General features: G+C 45.6%; 1 long non-coding RNA gene across 1 annotated transcript in view; it reads left to right on the top strand.

Annotated features, from left to right (window-relative positions):
- Positions 1 to 483: 483 nt before the first annotated feature.
- LOC135092364 (uncharacterized) overlaps positions 484 to 24,682 on the top strand; it is a 27,973-nt gene continuing 3,774 nt past the window's right edge. Inside the window, exons 1-9 of the long non-coding RNA XR_010262828.1 lie at positions 484 to 602; positions 4,898 to 5,019; positions 6,327 to 6,403; positions 10,738 to 10,937; positions 12,135 to 12,251; positions 16,605 to 16,804; positions 18,026 to 18,142; positions 22,496 to 22,695; positions 23,800 to 23,916. This is a non-coding gene — a long non-coding RNA (uncharacterized LOC135092364). The remainder of the gene's footprint in view (positions 603 to 4,897; positions 5,020 to 6,326; positions 6,404 to 10,737; positions 10,938 to 12,134; positions 12,252 to 16,604; positions 16,805 to 18,025; positions 18,143 to 22,495; positions 22,696 to 23,799; positions 23,917 to 24,682) is intronic.

The following is a 24,682-nucleotide window of genomic DNA, read 5'->3' as shown; positions in this document are numbered from 1 at the left end:
CCTGACCTGACCTAACCTAACCTAACCTAACCTAACCTGACCTAACCTAACCCTAACCCTAACCTAACCCTAACCTGACCTGAGCCTAACCTAACCTAACCTAACCTAACCTAACCTTACCCTAACCTAACCTAACCTAACCTAACGTAACCGAGACATTAAAAATTAGTCTCAAGGCAAAAAGAACGATTCAAAGTGACTGACATACCAAGCAATTAATTAGTGAAATCAGTCTTTGTTGACTACTCCAAAGCCTTTCAGTTTGTCGACCTCAGTATACTGTTAGGAAAAAGTGCATTATTAAGACATTATTAGTGGTTGTATCACGGTATTTTATAATAGACTTATAACTAGTTTCCCCTGAAAATCTTTCGTTTTCTATCATTCTTTTCCATTCTACACGCCTGAGCCCTGACAGAGACCAGAGAAATGTAAACAGGCACGAGTCAGACTCTTGATATAGGGCTGAATTTGTTGCTTTTCAGAGAGGGGCAGTCGGTCTGTACATGCGTGAGGTGGCGAGAGGCGTGTCCAGGGGGCGGCTAGTAGCGTGTGCCACCGTGGAAATATGTACAGACATAAAGAAGACGCCCTCAAGAAAGGTAAGGCCGGTTCCAAGCTTTTATTTTTATTTATTTATTTCCATCCCGGCCTGGGGACCCCCCTTTCCCGGAGTCCTGAGGTGTTGGGGGACGGCCCGGGGGTGCTGTGTGCCCGTGAGTTGTACCAGGTGCTCAAGCTTATACAAAACAAGGAAAGTTTGAAGCATTTTTAGAGGGGCAGTCGGTCTGTACTCGTACATGCGTGTACATTAATTTTGAGGTGTTCCTTGTGCATCCCCTGTCACTCCTGCCTGCCTCTGCCTCACCTCTACCAATCCCTGTCAAGCTCTGCCAAGCCCTTTGTCACCTCTCAAGTAATGAGGTGGCTTGAGATGTGAGATTTTAAACAGAAGCCTTTGCTGTCACCCCTGCCAAGCCCTACCAAACCCTGTCAGCCCCCACCAAGGCCCTCTCAAGCCTCACCAAGGCCTGTCAACCCCCTACCGAGACCTATCAGCTCTATAAATCTGAAAAAAGTGCAGTGTCTTAGGAGGGATTGATTAAGTAAACAGTGACTTATGGCCAAAATGGAACTATATGGAGATTAAGTAGAGATTAGAATAGAAGCTGAAATTGAGCAGGATAGTTACAATCACAAGACTTCCAACTTGCTACTCCTTGGTGTGAAAGAATCTGCAGGAAATTAAGTACATGGCAACTCCTGTTAGTCCCCTCATGGTGTTCTTGAAAGCAGACTGACAGATTCAGTGTGTGACATGCTGACGTGGGGGGAAGGTCTGTCTGGTGGCTGCTCTATGCTGTAGCTAACAAAATGGTTGTGTTTCATGTGTTGTCATGCCTGGAAAGTCTACAGGTCATCATTACTAGTATAAATGTTGTACTACAATGGTGAAATTTAGTGAAAAAATGTGCTGTTTATGTATTGGCAGGGAAAGATTTGTGCTCATCAAGACAATGATAAAAAAAATTTTTATATTATTATTATTATTACTATTTTTTTTTCTTTTACTTGTTTTTGCTGTAAGATGAGACTACAATAATAACTGCCCCTTGATGCCCTATAAGGTACCGCCAAGCACCAAGGGGCGGCCACCACGGTGCACAGTGAAGCACGTCCCAGCATCCCTGTCACCATCTTTTCCCTGCCAATAATTATGCATTACATTTCCCAACTAATTTCATTCTAGTGCAACATTTCTACTACTAATGGTGACCTGTACACTTCCCAGCATGACCAGTACAGCACTTCAAACAAACACAGCCTTTTCTTAGCCACAGCAAGGTGCAGCCACTGACAGACAGCCTTCCCTAAGTCAGCATGTCACACTGCATCCATAACACTGAGCTTCCAGGAACACATCTGGGGGACTGATACAAGTTGCTGTGTAGGTCATTTGTCCCAGCAGACTCTTTCACACCAAGCAGGCATGAGGTGGTAGTCTGTGCAGTGCGTCAGTGCTTGGAATTTTGAACCGGTTCTTGCTGCATCTATGGCCCAGAGACCAAACACAGACCAAACAGAGGGCTAGCTGAACCTAACACAAACCAAACAGACGCCCACCAGAACCATACACAGGCCCACAGAACTAACTGACTGGCTGGCCGGCTGACTCGCTGGCTGAGTGACTGACTGACTGACTGACTGACTGGCTGGCTGGCTGGCTTGCTGGCTGGCTTACTAACTGACTGACTGACTGACTGGCTGATGAGTGACTGATTGACTGGCTGGTTAGCTAGTTGGGTGGCTAGCTGGTTTGGTTGAATGGCTGACTGACTGACTGACTGACTGACTGACTGACTGACTAGCTGAGTGACTGATTGATTGGCTGGTTGGTTGAATGCCTAGCTGGCTGGTTGAATGGCTGACTGACTGACTGACTGACTGACTGACCTGACTGACTGACTGACTGACTGACTGACTGACTGACTAGCTGAGTGACTGATTGATTGACTGGTTTGTCGAATGGCTAGCTGGCTGGTTTGAATGGCTAACTGACTGACTGACTGACTGACTGACTGACTGACTTACTGACTGACTGACTGACTAACTGACTAGCTGAGTGAAAGATTGATTGGCTGGTTGGTTGAATGGCTGACTGACTGACTGACTGACTGACTGACTGACTGACTGACTGACTGACTGACTGACTGACTGACTGACTAGCTGAGTGACTGATTGATTGGCTAGTTGGTTGAATGGCTAGCTGGCTGGTTGAATGGCTGACTGACTGGCTGACTGACTGACTAACTGACTGACTGACTGACTGACTGACTGACTGACTGACTGACTAGCTGAGTGACTGATTGATTGGCTGGTTGGTTGAATGCCTAGCTGGCTGGTTGAATGGCTGACTGACTGACTGACTGACTGAATGACTGACTGACTGACTGACTGACTGACTGACTGACTGACTGACTGACTGACTAGCTGAGTGACTGATTGATTGGCTGGTTGGTTGAATGGCTAGCTGGCTGGTTGAATGGCTAACTGACCTGACTGACTGACTGACTGACTGACTGACTGACTGACTGACTGACTGACTAACTGAGTGACTGATTGATTGGCTGGTTGGTTGAATGGCTAGCTGGCTGGTTGAATGGCTGACTGACTGACTGACTGACTGACTGACTGACTGACTGACTGACTGACTGACTAACTGACTAGCTGAGTGACTGATTGATTGGCTGGTTGGTTGAATGGCTAGCTGGCTGGTTGAATGGCTGACTGACTGACTGACTGACTGACTGACTGACTGACTGACTGACTGACTGACTGACTGACTGACTGAGTGACTGATTGATTGGCTAGTTGGTTGAATGGCTAGCTGGCTGGTTGAATGGCTGACTGACTGGCTGACTGACTGACTGACTGACTGACTGACTGACTGACTGACTGACTGACTAGCTGAGTGACTGATTGATTGGCTGGTTGGTTGAATGCCTAGCTGGCTGGTTGAATGGCTGACTGACTGACTGACTGACTGACTGACTGACTGACTGACTGACTGACTGACTAGCTGAGTGACTGATTTATTGGCTGGTTGGTTGAATGGCTAGCTGGCTGGTTGAATGGCTAACTGACTGACTGACTGACTGACTGACTGACTGACTGACTGACTGACTGACTGACTGACTGACTAACTGAGTGACTGATTGATTGGCTGGTTGGTTGAATGGCTAGCTGGCTGGTTGAATGGCTGACTGACTGACTGACTGACTGACTGACTGACTGACTGACTGACTGACTGACTGACTGACTAACTGACTAGCTGAGTGACTGATTGATTGGCTGGTTGGTTGAATGGCTAGCTGGCTGGTTGAATGGCTGACTGACTGACTGACTGACTGACTGACTGACTGACTGACTGACTGACTGACTGACTAGCTGAGTGACTGATTGATTGGCTAGTTGGTTGAATGGCTAGCTGGCTGGTTGAATGGCTGACTGACTGGCTGACTGACTGACTGACTGACTGACTGACTGACTGACTGACTGACTGACTGACTAGCTGAGTGACTGATTGATTGGCTGGTTGGTTGAATGGCTGACTGACTGACTGACTGACTGACTGACTGACTGACTGACTGACTGAGGCAGAGAGACAGGTAGGTGTTGGCAGGGTTGGTTTGGTTTGGAGTGTTGAGGTTTTATGATATTGTAGAGACAGAGAGGTTCAAAGCTTAATTAGACTTGTATCTTTGAGCCATGAGTCAGTAGAGAGGGAGAAAGAGGCAGACAGGCAGAGAGACAGGAAAAACAGGGAGGAAGAAAAGCTATTTGCACTGTACCTATAGGTCAGTATGGTGTAGAGTTGTATACTTGAATCAAGAGTAAATATAGACGCAGATACGAAGGCGGGCAAGCTGAGAGAGAGGGAAAGAAAGGGTCTGAATGAAAGGGAGGAGTCAGGCCTGCAGAAGGGGAGCTTTTGGTATTGTTTACTGATTAGTGTGATAAAGTGTTGTGTTGTGTTGTGAGGTGCAGAGAAAGAGAGAGAGGCTTGTGTGGTGATATTTCATGTTGATGTACAGCAATATGAAATAGTTCTCAGGAGAGAGAGAAAGAGATAGAAATTAGTGACACACACACACACACACACACACACACACACACACACACACAGTAATACTCTATAGAAACCTATTTCTTTCCTAATTTGTCTATCTCCATCTTGTTTTTCATTGTAAGTCATTAATGTTTATCTTGTATTGTCTTGGCATTATTAAAACATGAGGTATATTATTATTAGTGGTTGTAGTTTTGTATCACAACATTAACTTATATTAGTTTTGCCTGAAAATCTCTCGTTTTCTAACATTCTCCCATCCTGCAGGCCTGAGTCCAGACCGAGACCCAGAGAAATGTAAACAAACGCACCAGTCAGACTTGATATAGGAGTGAATTTGTTGCTTTTTAAAGCGGCAGTCGGTCTGTACATGTGTGAGGTGGCGAGAGGTGTCGCCAGGGGGCGGCTAGTAGCGTCTGCCACCAGGGAAATATGTAAAAACATAAAAAAGACGCTTCTCAAGAAAGGAAAGGCCGGTTGCAGCTTTTATTTTTTCTTTATTTCTTTCCATCAGGTTAGGTTTATATTAATTCAGTTAGTTAGGTTTGCTTAAGTCTCTCTCTCTCTCTCTCTCTCTCTCTCTCTCTCTCTCTCTCTCTCTCTCTCTCTCTCTCTCTCTCTCTCTCTCTCTCTCTCTCTCTCTGTGGTGCTAATGGTGCAGGAAGGCCTTGTCTACCTGCACCATAAGCCACTATACCATGCGTCACTGTACATTTAAACTGTACCCCAAAAACTTAACCTAACTGGCCCTCACTTAAAAAAAAATATATCGTTTTTTTTTCGTGTTCTTAATATTTCAGTGCTACAATACCACATCACTGTACCCTATGATGCTAATGGTGCAGGAAGGCCTTGTCTACCTTCACCATAAGCGACTGTACCATGCGTCACTGTACCTTAAAACTGTACCACAAAAACAACCTAACTGGCCCTCACCTGAAAAAAAATATCTTTTTTTTTTTGTGTTTGCTTAATATTTCAGTGCTACAGTACGACAGCACTGTACTCTATGGTGCTAATGGTGCAGGAAGGCCTTGTCTACCTTCACCATAAGCCACTGTACCATGTGTCACTGTACCTTAAATCTGTACCACAAAAACAACCTAACTGGCCCTCACCTGAAAAAAAATCTCTTTTTTTTTTAACCTAACCTAACCTAACCTAACCTTACCTAACCTAACCTAACCTAACCTAACCTGACCTGACCTGACCTAACCTAACCTAACCTAACCTAACCTGACCTAACCTAACCTAACCTAACCTAACCTGACCTGACCTAACCTAACCTAACCTAACCTAACCTAACCTAACCTATCCTAACCTAACCGAGACATTAAAAATTAGTCACAAGGCAAAAAGACGATTCAAAGTGACTGACATACCAAGCAATTAATTAGTGAAATCAGTCTTTGTTGACTACTCCAAAGCCTTTCAGTTTGTCGACCTCAGTATACTGTTAGGAAAAAGTGCATTATTAAGACATTATTAGTGGTTGTATCACGGTATTTTATAATAGACTTATAACTAGTTTCCCCTGAAAATCTTTCGTTTTCTATCATTCTTTCATTCTACACGCCTGAGCCCTGACAGAGACCCAGAGAAATGTAAACAGGCACGAGTCAGACTTGATATAGGGCTGAATTTGTTGCTTTTCAGAGAGGGGCAGTCGGTCTGTACATGCGTGAGGTGGCGAGAGGCGTGTCCAGGGGGCGGCTAGTAGCGTGTGCCACCGTGGAAATATGTACAGACATAAAGAAGACGCCCTCAAGAAAGGTAAGGCCGGTTCCAGCTTTTATTTTTATTTATTTATTTCCATCCCGGCCTGGGACCGCCCCTTTCCCGAGTCCTGAGGTGTTGGTGGACGGCCCGGGGGTGCTGTGTGCCCGTGAGTGTACCAGGTGCTCAAGCTTATACAAAACAAGGAAAGTTTGAAGCATTTTTAGAGGGGCAGTCGGTCTGTACTCGTACATGCGTGTACATTAATTTTGAGGTGTTCCTTGTCATCCCCTGTCACTCCTGCCTGCCTCTGTCACCTCTACCAATCCCTGTCAAGCTCTGCCAAGCCCTTTGTCACCTCTCAAGTAATGAGGTGGCTTGAGATGTGAGATTTTAAACAGAAGCCTTTGCTGTCACCCCTGCCAAGCCCTACCAAACCCTGTCAGCCCCCACCAAGGCCCTCTCAAGCCACCACTCAACCCCCTACCGAGACCTATCAGCTCTATAATCTGAAAAAAGTGCAGTGTCTTAGGAGGGATTGATTAAGTAAACAGTGACTTATGGCCAAAATGGAACTATATGGAGATTAAGTAGAGATTAGAATAGAAGCTGAAATTGAGCAGGATAGTTACAATCACAGACTTCCAACTTGCTACTCCTTGGTGTGAAAGAATCTGCAGGAAATTAAGTACATGGCAACTCCTGTTAGTCCCTCATGTGTTCTTGAAAGCAGACTGACAGATTCAGTGTGTGACATGCTGACGTGGGGGAAGGCTGTCTGGTGGCTGCTCTATGCTGTAGCTAACAAAATGGTTGTGTTTCAAGTGTTTTCATGCCTGGAAAGTCTACAGGTCATCATTACTAGTATAAATGTGTACTACAATGGTGAAATTTAGTGAAAAAATGTGCTGTTTATGTATTGGCAGGGAAAGATTTATGCTCATCAAGACAATGATAAAAAAAATTTTTATATTATTATTATTATTACTATTTTTTTTCTTTTACTTGTTTTGCTGTAAGATGAGACTACAATAACTGCCCCTTGATGCCCTATAAGGTACCGCCAAGCACCAAGGGGCGGCCACCACGGTGCACAGTGAAGCACGTCCCAGCATCCCTGTCACCATCTTTTCCCTGCCAATAATTATGCATTACATTTCCCAACTAATTTCATTCTAGTGCAACATTTCTACTACTAATGGTGGCCTGTACACTTCCCAGCATGACCAGTACAGCACTTCAAACAAACACAGCCTTTTCTTAGCCACAGCAAGGTGCAGCCACGACAGACAGCCTTCCCTAAGTCAGCATGTCACACTGCATCCATAACACTGAGCTTCCAGGAACACATCTGGGGGACTGATACAAGTTGCTGTGTAGGTCATTTGTCCCAGCAGACTCTTTCACACCAAGCAGGCATGAGGTGGTAGTCTGTGCAGTGCGTCAGTGCTTGGAATTTTGAACCGGTCTTGCTGCATCTATGGCCCAGAGACCAAACACAGACCAAACAGAGGGCTAGCTGAACCTAACACAAACCAAACAGACGCCCACCAGAACCATACACAGGCCCACAGAACTAACTGACTGGCTGGCCGGCTGACTCGCTGGCTGAGTGACTGACTGACTGACTGACTGACTGGCTGGCTGGCTGGCTTGCTGGCTGGCTTACTAACTGACTGACTGACTGACTGGCTGGCTGAGTGACTGATTGACTGGCTGGTTAGCTAGTTGGGTGGCTAGCTGGTTGGTTGAATGGCTGACTGACTGACTGACTGACTGACTGACTGACTGACTAGCTGAGTGACTGATTGATTGGCTGGTTGGTTGAATGCCTAGCTGGCTGGTTGAATGGCTGACTGACTGACTGACTGACTGACTGACTGACTGACTGACTGACTGACTGACTGACTAACTGACTGACTGACTAGCTGAGTGACTGATTGATTGGCTGGTTTGTCGAATGGCTAGCTGGCTGGTTGAATGGCTAACTGACTGACTGACTGACTGACTGACTGACTGACTGACTGACTGACTAACTGAGTGACTGATTGATTGGCTGGTTGGTTGAATGGCTAGCTGGCTGGTTGAATGGCTGACTGACTGACTGACTGACTGACTTACTGACTGGCTGACTGACTAACTGACTAGCTGAGTGACTGATTGATTGGCTGGTTGGTTGAATGGCTGACTGACTGACTGACTGACTGACTGACTGACTGACTGACTGACTGACTGACTGACTGACTGACTGACTAGCTGAGTGACTGATTGATTGGCTAGTTGGTTGAATGGCTAGCTGGCTGGTTGAATGGCTGACTGACTGGCTGACTGACTAACTAACTGACTGACTGACTGACTGACTGACTGACTGACTGACTAGCTGAGTGACTGATTGATTGGCTGGTTGGTTGAATGCCTAGCTGGCTGGTTGAATGGCTGACTGACTGACTGACTGACTGACTGACTGACTGACTGACTGACTGACTGACTGACTGACTAGCTGAGTGACTGATTGATTGGCTGGTTGGTTGAATGGCTAGCTGGCTGGTTGAATGGCTAACTGACTGACTGACTGACTGACTGACTGACTGACTGACTGACTGACTGACTAACTGAGTGACTGATTGATTGGCTGGTTGGTTGAATGGCTAGCTGGCTGGTTGAATGGCTGACTGACTGACTGACTGACTGACTGACTGACTGACTGACTGACTGACTGACTAACTGACTAGCTGAGTGACTGATTGATTGGCTGGTTGGTTGAATGGCTAGCTGGCTGGTTGAATGGCTGACTGACTGACTGACTGACTGACTGACTGACTGACTGACTGACTGACTGACTGACTGACTGACTGAGTGACTGATTGATTGGCTAGTTGGTTGAATGGCTAGCTGGCTGGTTGAATGGCTGACTGACTGGCTGACTGACTGACTGACTGACTGACTGACTGACTGACTGACTAGCTGAGTGACTGATTGATTGGCTGGTTGGTTGAATGCCTAGCTGGCTGGTTGAATGGCTGACTGACTGACTGACTGACTGACTGACTGACTGACTGACTGACTGACTGACTAGCTGAGTGACTGATTTATTGGCTGGTTGGTTGAATGGCTAGCTGGCTGGTTGAATGGCTAACTGACTGACTGACTGACTGACTGACTGACTGACTGACTGACTGACTGACTGACTGACTGACTAACTGAGTGACTGATTGATTGGCTGGTTGGTTGAATGGCTAGCTGGCTGGTTGAATGGCTGACTGACTGACTGACTGACTGACTGACTGACTGACTGACTGACTGACTGACTGACTGACTAACTGACTAGCTGAGTGACTGATTGATTGGCTGGTTGGTTGAATGGCTAGCTGGCTGGTTGAATGGCTGACTGACTGACTGACTGACTGACTGACTGACTGACTGACTGACTGACTAGCTGAGTGACTGATTGATTGGCTAGTTGGTTGAATGGCTAGCTGGCTGGTTGAATGGCTGACTGACTGGCTGACTGACTGACTGACTGACTGACTGACTGACTGACTGACTGACTGACTAGCTGAGTGACTGATTGATTGGCTGGTTGGTTGAATGGCTAGCTGGCTGGTTGAATGGCTGACTGACTGACTGACTGACTGACTGACTGACTGACTGACTGACTGAGGCAGAGAGACAGGTAGGTGTTGGCAGGGTTGGTTTGGTTTGGAGTGTTGAGGTTTTATGATATTGTAGAGACAGAGAGGTTCAAAGCTTAATTAGACTTGTATCTTTGAGCCATGAGTCAGTAGAGAGGGAGAAAGAGGCAGACAGGCAGAGAGACAGGAAAAACAGGGAGGAAGAAAAGCTATTTGCACTGTACCTATAGGTCAGTATGGTGTAGAGTTGTATACTTGAATCAAGAGTAAATATAGACGCAGATACGAAGGCGGGCAAGCTGAGAGAGAGGGAAAGAAAGGGTCTGAATGAAAGGGAGGAGTCAGGCCTGCAGAAGGGGAGCTTTTGGTATTGTTTACTGATTAGTGTGATAAAGTGTTGTGTTGTGTTGTGAGGTGCAGAGAAAGAGAGAGAGGCTTGTGTGGTGATATTTCATGTTGATGTACAGCAATATGAAATAGTTCTCAGGAGAGAGAGAAAGAGATAGAAATTAGTGACACACACACACACACACACACACACACACACAGTAATACTCTATAGAAACCTATTTCTTTCCTAATTTGTCTATCTCCATCTTGTTTTTCATTGTAAGTCATTAATGTTTATCTTGTATTGTCTTGGCATTATTAAAACATGAGGTATATTATTATTAGTGGTTGTAGTTTTGTATCACAACATTAACTTATATTAGTTTTGCCTGAAAATCTCTCGTTTTCTAACATTCTCCCATCCTGCAGGCCTGAGTCCAGACCGAGACCCAGAGAAATGTAAACAAACGCACCAGTCAGACTTGATATAGGAGTGAATTTGTTGCTTTTTAAAGCGGCAGTCGGTCTGTACATGTGTGAGGTGGCGAGGGGTGTCGCCAGGGGGCGGCTAGTAGCGTCTGCCACCAGGGAAATATGTAAAAACATAAAAAAGACGCTTCTCAAGAAAGGTAAGGCCGGTTGCAGCTTTTATTTTTTCTTTATTTCTTTCCATCAGGTTAGGTTTATATTAATTCAGTTAGTTAGGTTTGGTTAAGTCTCTCTCTCTCTCTCTCTCTCTCTCTCTCTCTCTCTCTCTCTCTCTCTCTCTCTCTCTCTCTCTCTCTGTGTGGTGCTAATGGTGCAGGAAGGCCTTGTCTACCTGCACCATAAGCCACTATACCATGCGTCACTGTACATTTAAACTGTACCCCAAAAACTTAACCTAACTGGCCCTCACTTAAAAAAAAATATATCGTTTTTTTTTCGTGTTCTTAATATTTCAGTGCTACAATACCACATCACTGTACCCTATGATGCTAATGGTGCAGGAAGGCCTTGTCTACCTTCACCATAAGCGACTGTACCATGCGTCACTGTACCTTAAAACTGTACCACAAAAACAACCTAACTGGCCCTCACCTGAAAAAAAATATCTTTTTTTTTTTTGTGTTTGCTTAATATTTCAGTGCTACAGTACCACAGCACTGTACTCTATGGTGCTAATGGTGCAGGAAGGCCTTGTCTACCTTCACCATAAGCCACTGTACCATGTGTCACTGTACCTTAAATCTGTACCACAAAAACAACCTAACTGGCCCTCACCTGAAAAAAAATCTCTTTTTTTTTTAACCTAACCTAACCTAACCTAACCTTACCTAACCTAACCTAACCTAACCTAACCTGACCTGACCTGACCTAACCTAACCTAACCTAACCTAACCTGACCTAACCTAACCTAACCTAACCTAACCTAACCTGACCTGACCTAACCTAACCTAACCTAACCTAACCTAACCTAACCTTACCTAACCTAACCTAACCTAACCTAACGTAACCGAGACATTAAAAATTAGTCTCAAGGCAAAAAGACGATTCAAAGTGACTGACATACCAAGCAATTAATTAGTGAAATCAGTCTTTGTTGACTACTCCAAAGCCTTTCAGTTTGTCGACCTCAGTATACTGTTAGGAAAAAGTGCATTATTAAGACATTATTAGTGGTTGTATCACGGTATTTTATAATAGACTTATAACTAGTTTCCCCTGAAAATCTTTCGTTTTCTATCATTCTTTCATTCTACACGCCTGAGCCCTGACAGAGACCCAGAGAAATGTAAACAGGCACGAGTCAGACTTGATATAGGGCTGAATTTGTTGCTTTTCAGAGAGGGGCAGTCGGTCTGTACATGCGTGAGGTGGCGAGAGGCGTGTCCAGGGGGCGGCTAGTAGCGTGTGCCACCGTGGAAATATGTACAGACATAAAGAAGACGCCCTCAAGAAAGGTAAGGCCGGTTCCAGCTTTTATTTTTATTTATTTATTTCCATCCCGGCCTGGGACCCCCCCTTTCCCGAGTCCTGAGGTGTTGGGGGACGGCCCGGGGGTGCTGTGTGCCCGTGAGTGTACCAGGTGCTCAAGCTTATACAAAACAAGGAAAGTTTGAAGCATTTTTAGAGGGGCAGTCGGTCTGTACATGCGTGTACATTAATTTTGAGGTGTTCCTTGTCATCCCCTGTCACTCCTGCCTGCCTCTGTCACCTCTACCAATCCCTGTCAAGCTCTGCCAAGCCCTTTGTCACCTCTCAAGTAATGAGGTGGCTTGAGATGTGAGATTTTAAACAGAAGCCTTTGCTGTCACCCCTGCCAAGCCCTACCAAACCCTGTCAGCCCCCACCAAGGCCCTCTCAAGCCTCACCAAGGCCTGTCAACCCCCTACCGAGACCTATCAGCTCTATAATCTGAAAAAAGTGCAGTGTCTTAGGAGGGATTGATTAAGTAAACAGTGACTTATGGCCAAAATGGAACTATATGGAGATTAAGTAGAGATTAGAATAGAAGCTGAAATTGAGCAGGATAGTTACAATCACAGACTTCCAACTTGCTACTCCTTGGTGTGAAAGAATCTGCAGGAAATTAAGTACATGGCAACTCCTGTTAGTCCCTCATGTGTTCTTGAAAGCAGACTGACAGATTCAGTGTGTGACATGCTGACGTGGGGGGAAGGCTGTCTGGTGGCTGCTCTATGCTGTAGCTAACAAAATGGTTGTGTTTCAAGTGTTGTCATGCCTGGAAAGTCTACAGGTCATCATTACTAGTATAAATGTGTACTACAATGGTGAAATTTAGTGAAAAAATGTGCTGTTTATGTATTGGCAGGGAAAGATTTGTGCTCATCAAGACAATGATAAAAAAATTTTTATATTATTATTATTATTACTATTTTTTTTTCTTTTACTTGTTTTGCTGTAAGATGAGACTACAATAACTGCCCCTTGATGCCCTATAAGGTACCGCCAAGCACCAAGGGGCGGCCACCACGGTGCACAGTGAAGCACGTCCCAGCATCCCTGTCACCATCTTTTCCCTGCCAATAATTATGCATTACATTTCCCAACTAATTTCATTCTAGTGCAACATTTCTACTACTAATGGTGACCTGTACACTTCCCAGCATGACCAGTACAGCACTTCAAACAAACACAGCCTTTTCTTAGCCACAGCAAGGTGCAGCCACGACAGACAGCCTTCCCTAAGTCAGCATGTCACACTGCATCCATAACACTGAGCTTCCAGGAACACATCTGGGGGACTGATACACGTTGCTGTGTAGGTCATTTGTCCCAGCAGACTCTTTCACACCAAGCAGGCATGAGGTGGTAGTCTGTGCAGTGCGTCAGTGCTTGGAATTTTGAACCGGTCTTGCTGCATCTATGGCCCAGAGACCAAACACAGACCAAACAGAGGGCTAGCTGAACCTAACACAAACCAAACAGACGCCCACCAGAACCATACACAGGCCCACAGAACTAACTGACTGGCTGGCCGGCTGACTCGCTGGCTGAGTGACTGACTGACTGACTGACTGACTGGCTGGCTGGCTGGCTTGCTGGCTGGCTTACTAACTGACTGACTGACTGACTGGCTGGCTGAGTGACTGATTGACTGGCTGGTTAGCTAGTTGGGTGGCTAGCTGGTTGGTTGAATGGCTGACTGACTGACTGACTGACTGACTGACTGACTGACTAGCTGAGTGACTGATTGATTGGCTGGTTGGTTGAATGCCTAGCTGGCTGGTTGAATGGCTGACTGACTGACTGACTGACTGACTGACTGACTGACTGACTGACTGACTGACTGACTGACTGACTAGCTGAGTGACTGATTGATTGACTGGTTTGTCGAATGGCTAGCTGGCTGGTTGAATGGCTAACTGACTGACTGACTGACTGACTGACTGACTGACTGACTGACTGACTGACTGACTAACTGAGTGACTGATTGATTGGCTGGTTGGTTGAATGGCTAGCTGGCTGGTTGAATGGCTGACTGACTGACTGACTGACTGACTTACTGACTGACTGACTGACTAACTGACTAGCTGAGTGAAAGATTGATTGGCTGGTTGGTTGAATGGCTGACTGACTGACTGACTGACTGACTGACTGACTGACTGACTGACTGACTGACTGACTGACTGACTGACTAGCTGAGTGACTGATTGATTGGCTAGTTGGTTGAATGGCTAGCTGGCTGGTTGAATGGCTGACTGACTGGCTGACTGACTGACTAACTGACTGACTGACTGACTGACTGACTGACTGACTAGCTGAGTGACTGATTGATTGGCTGGTTGGTTGAATGCCTAGCTGGCTGGTTGAATGGCTGACTGACTGACTGACTGACTGAATGACTGACTGACTGACTGACTGACTGACTGACTGACTGACTGACTGACTGACTAGCTGAGTGACTGATTGATTGGCTGGTTGGTTGAATGGCTAGCTGGCTGGTTGAATGGCTAACTGACTGACTGACTGACTGACTGACTGACTGACTGACTGACTGACTGACTGACTAACTGAGTGACTGATTGATTGGCTGGTTGGTTGAATGGCTAGCTGGCTGGTTGAATGGCTGACTGACTGACTGACTGACTGACTGACTGACTGACTGACTGACTGACTGACTAACTGACTAGCTGAGTGACTGATTGATTGGCTGGTTGGTTGAATGGCTAGCTGGCTGGTTGAATGGCTGACTGACTGACTGACTGACTGACTGACTGACTGACTGACTGACTGACTGACTGAGTGACTGATTGATTGGCTAGTTGGTTGAATGGCTAGCTGGCTGGTTGAATGGCTGACTGACTGGCTGACTGACTGACTGACTGACTGACTGACTGACTGACTGACTGACTGACTAGCTGAGTGACTGATTGATTGGCTGGTTGGTTGAATGCCTAGCTGGCTGGTTGAATGGCTGACTGACTGACTGACTGACTGACTGACTGACTGACTGACTGACTGACTAGCTGAGTGACTGATTTATTGGCTGGTTGGTTGAATGGCTAGCTGGCTGGTTGAATGGCTAACTGACTGACTGACTGACTGACTGACTGACTGACTGACTGACTGACTGACTGACTGACTGACTGACTGACTAACTGAGTGACTGATTGATTGGCTGGTTGGTTGAATGGCTAGCTGGCTGGTTGAATGGCTGACTGACTGACTGACTGACTGACTGACTGACTGACTGACTGACTGACTGACTGACTGACTAACTGACTAGCTGAGTGACTGATTGATTGGCTGGTTGGTTGAATGGCTAGCTGGCTGGTTGAATGGCTGACTGACTGACTGACTGACTGACTGACTGACTGACTGACTGACTGACTAGCTGAGTGACTGATTGATTGGCTAGTTGGTTGAATGGCTAGCTGGCTGGTTGAATGGCTGACTGACTGGCTGACTGACTGACTGACTGACTGACTGACTGACTGACTGACTGACTGACTAGCTGAGTGACTGATTGATTGGCTGGTTGGTTGAATGGCTAGCTGGCTGGTTGAATGGCTGACTGACTGACTGACTGACTGACTGACTGACTGACTGACTGACTGAGGCAGAGAGACAGGTAGGTGTTGGCAGGGTTGGTTTGGTTTGGAGTGTTGAGGTTTTATGATATTGTAGAGACAGAGAGGTTCAAAGCTTAATTAGACTTGTATCTTTGAGCCATGAGTCAGTAGAGAGGGAGAAAGAGGCAGACAGGCAGAGAGACAGGAAAAACAGGGAGGAAGAAAAGCTATTTGCACTGTACCTATAGGTCAGTATGGTGTAGAGTTGTATACTTGAATCAAGAGTAAATATAGACGCAGATACGAAGGCGGGCAAGCTGAGAGAGAGGGAAAGAAAGGGTCTGAATGAAAGGGAGGAGTCAGGCCTGCAGAAGGGGAGCTTTTGGTATTGTTTACTGATTAGTGTGATAAAGTGTTGTGTTGTGTTGTGAGGTGCAGAGAAAGAGAGAGAGGCTTGTGTGGTGATATTTCATGTTGATGTACAGCAATATGAAATAGTTCTCAGGAGAGAGAGAAAGAGATAGAAATTAGTGACACACACACACACACACACACACACACACACAGTAATACTCTATAGAAACCTATTTCTTTCCTAATTTGTCTATCTCCATCTTGTTTTTCATTGTAAGTCATTAATGTTTATCTTGTATTGTCTTGGCATTATTAAAACATGAGGTATATTATTATTAGTGGTTGTAGTTTTGTATCACAACATTAACTTATATTAGTTTTGCCTGAAAATCTCTCGTTTTCTAACATTCTCCCATCCTGCAGGCCTGAGTCCAGACCGAGACCCAGAGAAATGTAAACAAACGCACCAGTCAGACTTGATATAGGAGTGAATTTGTTGCTTTTTAAAGCGGCAGTCGGTCTGTACATGTGTGAGGTGGCGAGGGGTGTCGCCAGGGGGCGGCTAGTAGCGTCTGCCACCAGGGAAATATGTAAAAACATAAAAAAGACGCTTCTCAAGAAAGGTAAGGCCGGTTGCAGCTTTTATTTTTTCTTTATTTCTTTCCATCAGGTTAGGTTTATATTAATTCAGTTAGTTAGGTTTGGTTAAGTCTCTCTCTCTCTCTCTCTCTCTCTCTCTCTCTCTCTCTCTCTCTCTCTCTCTCTCTCTCTCTCTCTCTCTCTCTCTCTCTCTCTCTCTCTCTGTGTGGTGCTAATGGTGCAGGAAGGCCTTGTCTACCTGCACCATAAGCCACTATACCATGCGTCACTGTACATTTAAACTGTACCCCAAAAACTTAACCTAACTGGCCCTCACTTAAAAAAAAATATATCGTTTTTTTTTCGTGTTCTTAATATTTCAGTGCTACAATACCACATCACTGTACCCTATGATGCTAATGGTGCAGGAAGGCCTTGTCTACCTTCACCATAAGCGACTGTACCATGCGTCACTGTACCTTAAAACTGTACCACAAAAACAACCTAACTGGCCCTCACCTGAAAAAAAATATCTTTTTTTTTTTTGTGTTTGCTTAATATTTCAGTGCTACAGTACCACAGCACTGTACTCTATGGTGCTAATGGTGCAGGAAGGCCTTGTCTACCTTCACCATAAGCCACTGTACCATGTGTCACTGTACCTTAAATCTGTACCACAAAAACAACCTAACTGGCCCTCACCTGAAAAAAAATCTCTTTTTTTTTTAACCTAACCTAACCTAACCTAACCTTACCTAACCTAACCTAACCTAACCTAACCTGACCTGACCTGACCTAACCTAACCTAACCTAACCTAACCTGACCTAACCTAACCTAACCTAACCTAACCTAACCTGACCTGACCTAACCTAACCTAACCTAACCTAACCTAACCTAACCTTACCTAACCTAACCTAACCTAACCTAACGTAACCGAGACATTAAAAATTAGTCTCAAGGCAAAAAGACGATTCAAAGTGACTGACATACCAAGCAATTAATTAGTGAAATCAGTCTTTGTTGACTACTCCAAAGCCTTTCAGTTTGTCGACCTCAGTATACTGTTAGGAAAAAGTGCATTATTAAGACATTATTAGTGGTTGTATCACGGTATTTTATAATAGACTTATAACTAGTTTCCCCTGAAAATCTTTCGTTTTCTATCATTCTTTCATTCTACACGCCTGAGCCCTGACAGAGACCCAGAGAAATGTAAACAGGCACGAGTCAGACTTGATATAGGGCTGAATTTGTTGCTTTTCAGAGAGGGGCAGTCGGTCTGTACATGCGTGAGGTGGCGAGAGGCGTGTCCAGGGGGCGGCTAGTAGCGTGTGCCACCGTGGAAATATGTACAGACATAAAGAAGACGCCCTCAAGAAAGGTAAGGCCGGTTCCAGCTTTTATTTTTATTTATTTATTTCCATCCCGGCCTGGGACCCCCCCTTTCCCGAGTCCTGAGGTGTTGGGGGACGGCCCGGGGGTGCTGTGTGCCCGTGAGTGTACCAGGTGCTCAAGCTTATACAAAACAAGGAAAGTTTGAAGCATTTTTAGAGGGGCAGTCGGTCTGTACATGCGTGTACATTAATTTTGAGGTGTTCCTTGTCATCCCCTGTCACTCCTGCCTGCCTCTGTCACCTCTACCAATCCCTGTCAAGCTCTGCCAAGCCCTTTGTCACCTCTCAAGTAATGAGGTGGCTTGAGATGTGAGATTTTAAACAGAAGCCTTTGCTGTCACCCCTGCCAAGCCCTACCAAACCCTGTCAGCCCCCACCAAGGCCCTCTCAAGCCTCACCAAGGCCTGTCAACCCCCTACCGAGACCTATCAGCTCTATAATCTGAAAAAAGTGCAGTGTCTTAGGAGGGATTGATTAAGTAAACAGTGACTTATGGCCAAAATGGAACTATATGGAGATTAAGTAGAGATTAGAATAGAAGCTGAAATTGAGCAGGATAGTTACAATCACAGACTTCCAACTTGCTACTCCTTGGTGTGAAAGAATCTGCAGGAAATTAAGTACATGGCAACTCCTGTTAGTCCCTCATGTGTTCTTGAAAGCAGACTGACAGATTCAGTGTGTGACATGCTGACGTGGGGGGAAGGCTGTCTGGTGGCTGCTCTATGCTGTAGCTAACAAAATGGTTGTGTTTCAAGTGTTGTCATGCCTGGAAAGTCTACAGGTCATCATTACTAGTATAAATGTGTACTACAATGGTGAAATTTAGTGAAAAAATGTGCTGTTTATGTATTGGCAGGGAAAGATTTGTGCTCATCAAGACAATGATAAAAAAATTTTTATATTATTATTATTATTACTATTTTTTTTTCTTTTACTTGTTTTGCTGTAAGATGAGACTACAATAACTGCCCCTTGATGCCCTATAAGGTACCGCCAAGCACCAAGGGGCGGCCACCACGGTGCACAGTGAAGCACGTCCCAGCATCCCTGTCACCATCTTTTCCCTGCCAATAATTATGCATTACATTTCCCAACTAATTTCATTCTAGTGCAACATTTCTACTACTAATGGTGACCTGTACACTTCCCAGCATGACCAGTACAGCACTTCAAACAAACACAGCCTTTTCTTAGCCACAGCAAGGTGCAGCCACGACAGACAGCCTTCCCTAAGTCAGCATGTCACACTGCATCCATAACACTGAGCTTCCAGGAACACATCTGGGGGACTGATACACGTTGCTGTGTAGGTCATTTGTCCCAGCAGACTCTTTCACACCAAGCAGGCATGAGGTGGTAGTCTGTGCAGTGCGTCAGTGCTTGGAATTTTGAACCGGTCTTGCTGCATCTATGGCCCAGAGACCAAACACAGACCAAACAGAGGGCTAGCTGAACCTAACACAAACCAAACAGACGCCCACCAGAACCATACACAGGCCCACAGAACTAACTGACTGGCTGGCCGGCTGACTCGCTGGCTGAGTGACTGACTGACTGACTGACTGACTGGCTGGCTGGCTGGCTTGCTGGCTGGCTTACTAACTGACTGACTGACTGACTGGCTGGCTGAGTGACTGATTGACTGGCTGGTTAGCTAGTTGGGTGGCTAGCTGGTTGGTTGAATGGCTGACTGACTGACTGACTGACTGACTGACTGACTGACTAGCTGAGTGACTGATTGATTGGCTGGTTGGTTGAATGCCTAGCTGGCTGGTTGAATGGCTGACTGACTGACTGACTGACTGACTGACTGACTGACTGACTGACTGACTGACTGACTGACTGACTAGCTGAGTGACTGATTGATTGACTGGTTTGTCGAATGGCTAGCTGGCTGGTTGAATGGCTAACTGACTGACTGACTGACTGACTGACTGACTGACTGACTGACTGACTGACTGACTAACTGAGTGACTGATTGATTGGCTGGTTGGTTGAATGGCTAGCTGGCTGGTTGAATGGCTGACTGACTGACTGACTGACTGACTTACTGACTGACTGACTGACTAACTGACTAGCTGAGTGAAAGATTGATTGGCTGGTTGGTTGAATGGCTGACTGACTGACTGACTGACTGACTGACTGACTGACTGACTGACTGACTGACTGACTGACTGACTGACTAGCTGAGTGACTGATTGATTGGCTAGTTGGTTGAATGGCTAGCTGGCTGGTTGAATGGCTGACTGACTGGCTGACTGACTGACTAACTGACTGACTGACTGACTGACTGACTGACTGACTAGCTGAGTGACTGATTGATTGGCTGGTTGGTTGAATGCCTAGCTGGCTGGTTGAATGGCTGACTGACTGACTGACTGACTGAATGACTGACTGACTGACTGACTGACTGACTGACTGACTGACTGACTGACTGACTAGCTGAGTGACTGATTGATTGGCTGGTTGGTTGAATGGCTAGCTGGCTGGTTGAATGGCTAACTGACTGACTGACTGACTGACTGACTGACTGACTGACTGACTGACTGACTGACTAACTGAGTGACTGATTGATTGGCTGGTTGGTTGAATGGCTAGCTGGCTGGTTGAATGGCTGACTGACTGACTGACTGACTGACTGACTGACTGACTGACTGACTGACTGACTAACTGACTAGCTGAGTGACTGATTGATTGGCTGGTTGGTTGAATGGCTAGCTGGCTGGTTGAATGGCTGACTGACTGACTGACTGACTGACTGACTGACTGACTGACTGACTGACTGACTGAGTGACTGATTGATTGGCTAGTTGGTTGAATGGCTAGCTGGCTGGTTGAATGGCTGACTGACTGGCTGACTGACTGACTGACTGACTGACTGACTGACTGACTGACTGACTGACTAGCTGAGTGACTGATTGATTGGCTGGTTGGTTGAATGCCTAGCTGGCTGGTTGAATGGCTGACTGACTGACTGACTGACTGACTGACTGACTGACTGACTGACTGACTAGCTGAGTGACTGATTTATTGGCTGGTTGGTTGAATGGCTAGCTGGCTGGTTGAATGGCTAACTGACTGACTGACTGACTGACTGACTGACTGACTGACTGACTGACTGACTGACTGACTGACTGACTGACTAACTGAGTGACTGATTGATTGGCTGGTTGGTTGAATGGCTAGCTGGCTGGTTGAATGGCTGACTGACTGACTGACTGACTGACTGACTGACTGACTGACTGACTGACTGACTGACTGACTAACTGACTAGCTGAGTGACTGATTGATTGGCTGGTTGGTTGAATGGCTAGCTGGCTGGTTGAATGGCTGACTGACTGACTGACTGACTGACTGACTGACTGACTGACTGACTGACTAGCTGAGTGACTGATTGATTGGCTAGTTGGTTGAATGGCTAGCTGGCTGGTTGAATGGCTGACTGACTGGCTGACTGACTGACTGACTGACTGACTGACTGACTGACTGACTGACTGACTAGCTGAGTGACTGATTGATTGGCTGGTTGGTTGAATGGCTAGCTGGCTGGTTGAATGGCTGACTGACTGACTGACTGACTGACTGACTGACTGACTGACTGACTGAGGCAGAGAGACAGGTAGGTGTTGGCAGGGTTGGTTTGGTTTGGAGTGTTGAGGTTTTATGATATTGTAGAGACAGAGAGGTTCAAAGCTTAATTAGACTTGTATCTTTGAGCCATGAGTCAGTAGAGAGGGAGAAAGAGGCAGACAGGCAGAGAGACAGGAAAAACAGGGAGGAAGAAAAGCTATTTGCACTGTACCTATAGGTCAGTATGGTGTAGAGTTGTATACTTGAATCAAGAGTAAATATAGACGCAGATACGAAGGCGGGCAAGCTGAGAGAGAGGGAAAGAAAGGGTCTGAATGAAAGGGAGGAGTCAGGCCTGCAGAAGGGGAGCTTTTGGTATTGTTTACTGATTAGTGTGATAAAGTGTTGTGTTGTGTTGTGAGGTGCAGAGAAAGAGAGAGAGGCTTGTGTGGTGATATTTCATGTTGATGTACAGCAATATGAAATAGTTCTCAGGAGAGAGAGAAAGAGATAGAAATTAGTGACACACACACACACACACACACACACACACACAGTAATACTCTATAGAAACCTATTTCTTTCCTAATTTGTCTATCTCCATCTTGTTTTTCATTGTAAGTCATTAATGTTTATCTTGTATTGTCTTGGCATTATTAAAACATGAGGTATATTATTATTAGTGGTTGTAGTTTTGTATCACAACATTAACTTATATTAGTTTTGCCTGAAAATCTCTCGTTTTCTAACATTCTCCCATCCTGCAGGCCTGAGTCCAGACCGAGACCCAGAGAAATGTAAACAAACGCACCAGTCAGACTTGATATAGGAGTGAATTTGTTGCTTTTTAAAGCGGCAGTCGGTCTGTACATGTGTGAGGTGGCGAGGGGTGTCGCCAGGGGGCGGCTAGTAGCGTCTGCCACCAGGGAAATATGTAAAAACATAAAAAAGACGCTTCTCAAGAAAGGTAAGGCCGGTTGCAGCTTTTATTTTTTCTTTATTTCTTTCCATCAGGTTAGGTTTATATTAATTCAGTTAGTTAGGTTTGGTTAAGTCTCTCTCTCTCTCTCTCTCTCTCTCTCTCTCTCTCTCTCTCTCTCTCTCTCTCTCTCTCTCTCTCTCTCTCTCTCTCTGTGGTGCTAATGGTGCAGGAAGGCCTTGTCTACCTGCACCATAAGCCACTATACCATGCGTCACTGTACATTTAAACTGTACCCCAAAAACTTAACCTAACTGGCCCTCACTTAAAAAAAAATATATCGTTTTTTTTTCGTGTTCTTAATATTTCAGTGCTACAATACCACATCACTGTACCCTATGATGCTAATGGTGCAGGAAGGCCTTGTCTACCTTCACCATAAGCGACTGTACCATGCGTCACTGTACCTTAAAACTGTACCACAAAAACAACCTAACTGGCCCTCACCTGAAAAAAAATATCTTTTTTTTTTTGTGTTTGCTTAATATTTCAGTGCTACAGTACCACAGCACTGTACTCTATGGTGCTAATGGTGCAGGAAGGCCTTGTCTACCTTCACCATAAGCCACTGTACCATGTGTCACTGTACCTTAAATCTGTACCACAAAAACAACCTAACTGGCCCTCACCTGAAAAAAAATCTCTTTTTTTTTAACCTAACCTAACCTAAACCTAACCTTACCTAACCTAACCTAACCTAACCTAACCTGACCTGACCTGACCTAACCTAACCTAACCTAACCTAACCTAACCTAACCTAACCGAGACATTAAAAATTAGTCTCAAGGCAAAAAGACGATTCAAAGTGACTGACATACCAAGCAATTAATTAGTGAAATCAGTCTTTGTTGACTACTCCAAAGCCTTTCAGTTTGTCGACCTCAGTATACTGTTAGGAAAAAGTGCATTATTAAGACATTATTAGTGGTTGTATCACGGTATTTTATAATAGACTTATAACTAGTTTCCCCTGAAAATCTTTCGTTTTCTATCATTCTTTCATTCTACACGCCTGAGCCCTGACAGAGACCCAGAGAAATGTAAACAGGCACGAGTCAGACTTGATATAGGGCTGAATTTGTTGCTTTTCAGAGAGGGGCAGTCGGTCTGTACATGCGTGAGGTGGCGAGAGGCGTGTCCAGGGGGCGGCTAGTAGCGTGTGCCACCGTGGAAATATGTACAGACATAAAGAAGACGCCCTCAAGAAAGGTAAGGCCGGTTCCAGCTTTTATTTTTATTTATTTATTTCCATCCCGGCCTGGGACCCCCCCTTTCCCGAGTCCTGAGGTGTTGGGGGACGGCCCGGGGGTGCTGTGTGCCCGTGAGTGTACCAGGTGCTCAAGCTTATACAAAACAAGGAAAGTTTGAAGCATTTTTAGAGGGGCAGTCGGTCTGTACATGCGTGTACATTAATTTTGAGGTGTTCCTTGTCATCCCCTGTCACTCCTGCCTGCCTCTGTCACCTCTACCAATCCCTGTCAAGCTCTGCCAAGCCCTTTGTCACCTCTCAAGTAATGAGGTGGCTTGAGATGTGAGATTTTAAACAGAAGCCTTTGCTGTCACCCCTGCCAAGCCCTACCAAACCCTGTCAGCCCCCACCAAGGCCCTCTCAAGCCTCACCAAGGCCTGTCAACCCCCTACCGAGACCTATCAGCTCTATGATCTGAAAAAAGTGCAGTGTCTTAGGAGGGATTGATTAAGTAAACAGTGACTTATGGCCAAAATGGAACTATATGGAGATTAAGTAGAGATTAGAATAGAAGCTGAAATTGAGCAGGATAGTTACAATCACAGACTTCCAACTTGCTACTCCTTGGTGTGAAAGAATCTGCAGGAAATTAAGTACATGGCAACTCCTGTTAGTCCCTCATGTGTTCTTGAAAGCAGACTGACAGATTCAGTGTGTGACATGCTGACGTGGGGGGAAGGCTGTCTGGTGGCTGCTCTATAGTGTAGCTAACAAAATGGTTGTGTT

The sequence above is a fragment of the Scylla paramamosain genome, chromosome 39 (assembly GCF_035594125.1).
Source record: "Scylla paramamosain isolate STU-SP2022 chromosome 39, ASM3559412v1, whole genome shotgun sequence".
In the NCBI taxonomy this organism is placed as follows: Eukaryota; Metazoa; Arthropoda; class Malacostraca; order Decapoda; family Portunidae; genus Scylla; species Scylla paramamosain.
This window is presented reverse-complemented; position numbering and strand designations above follow the sequence as displayed.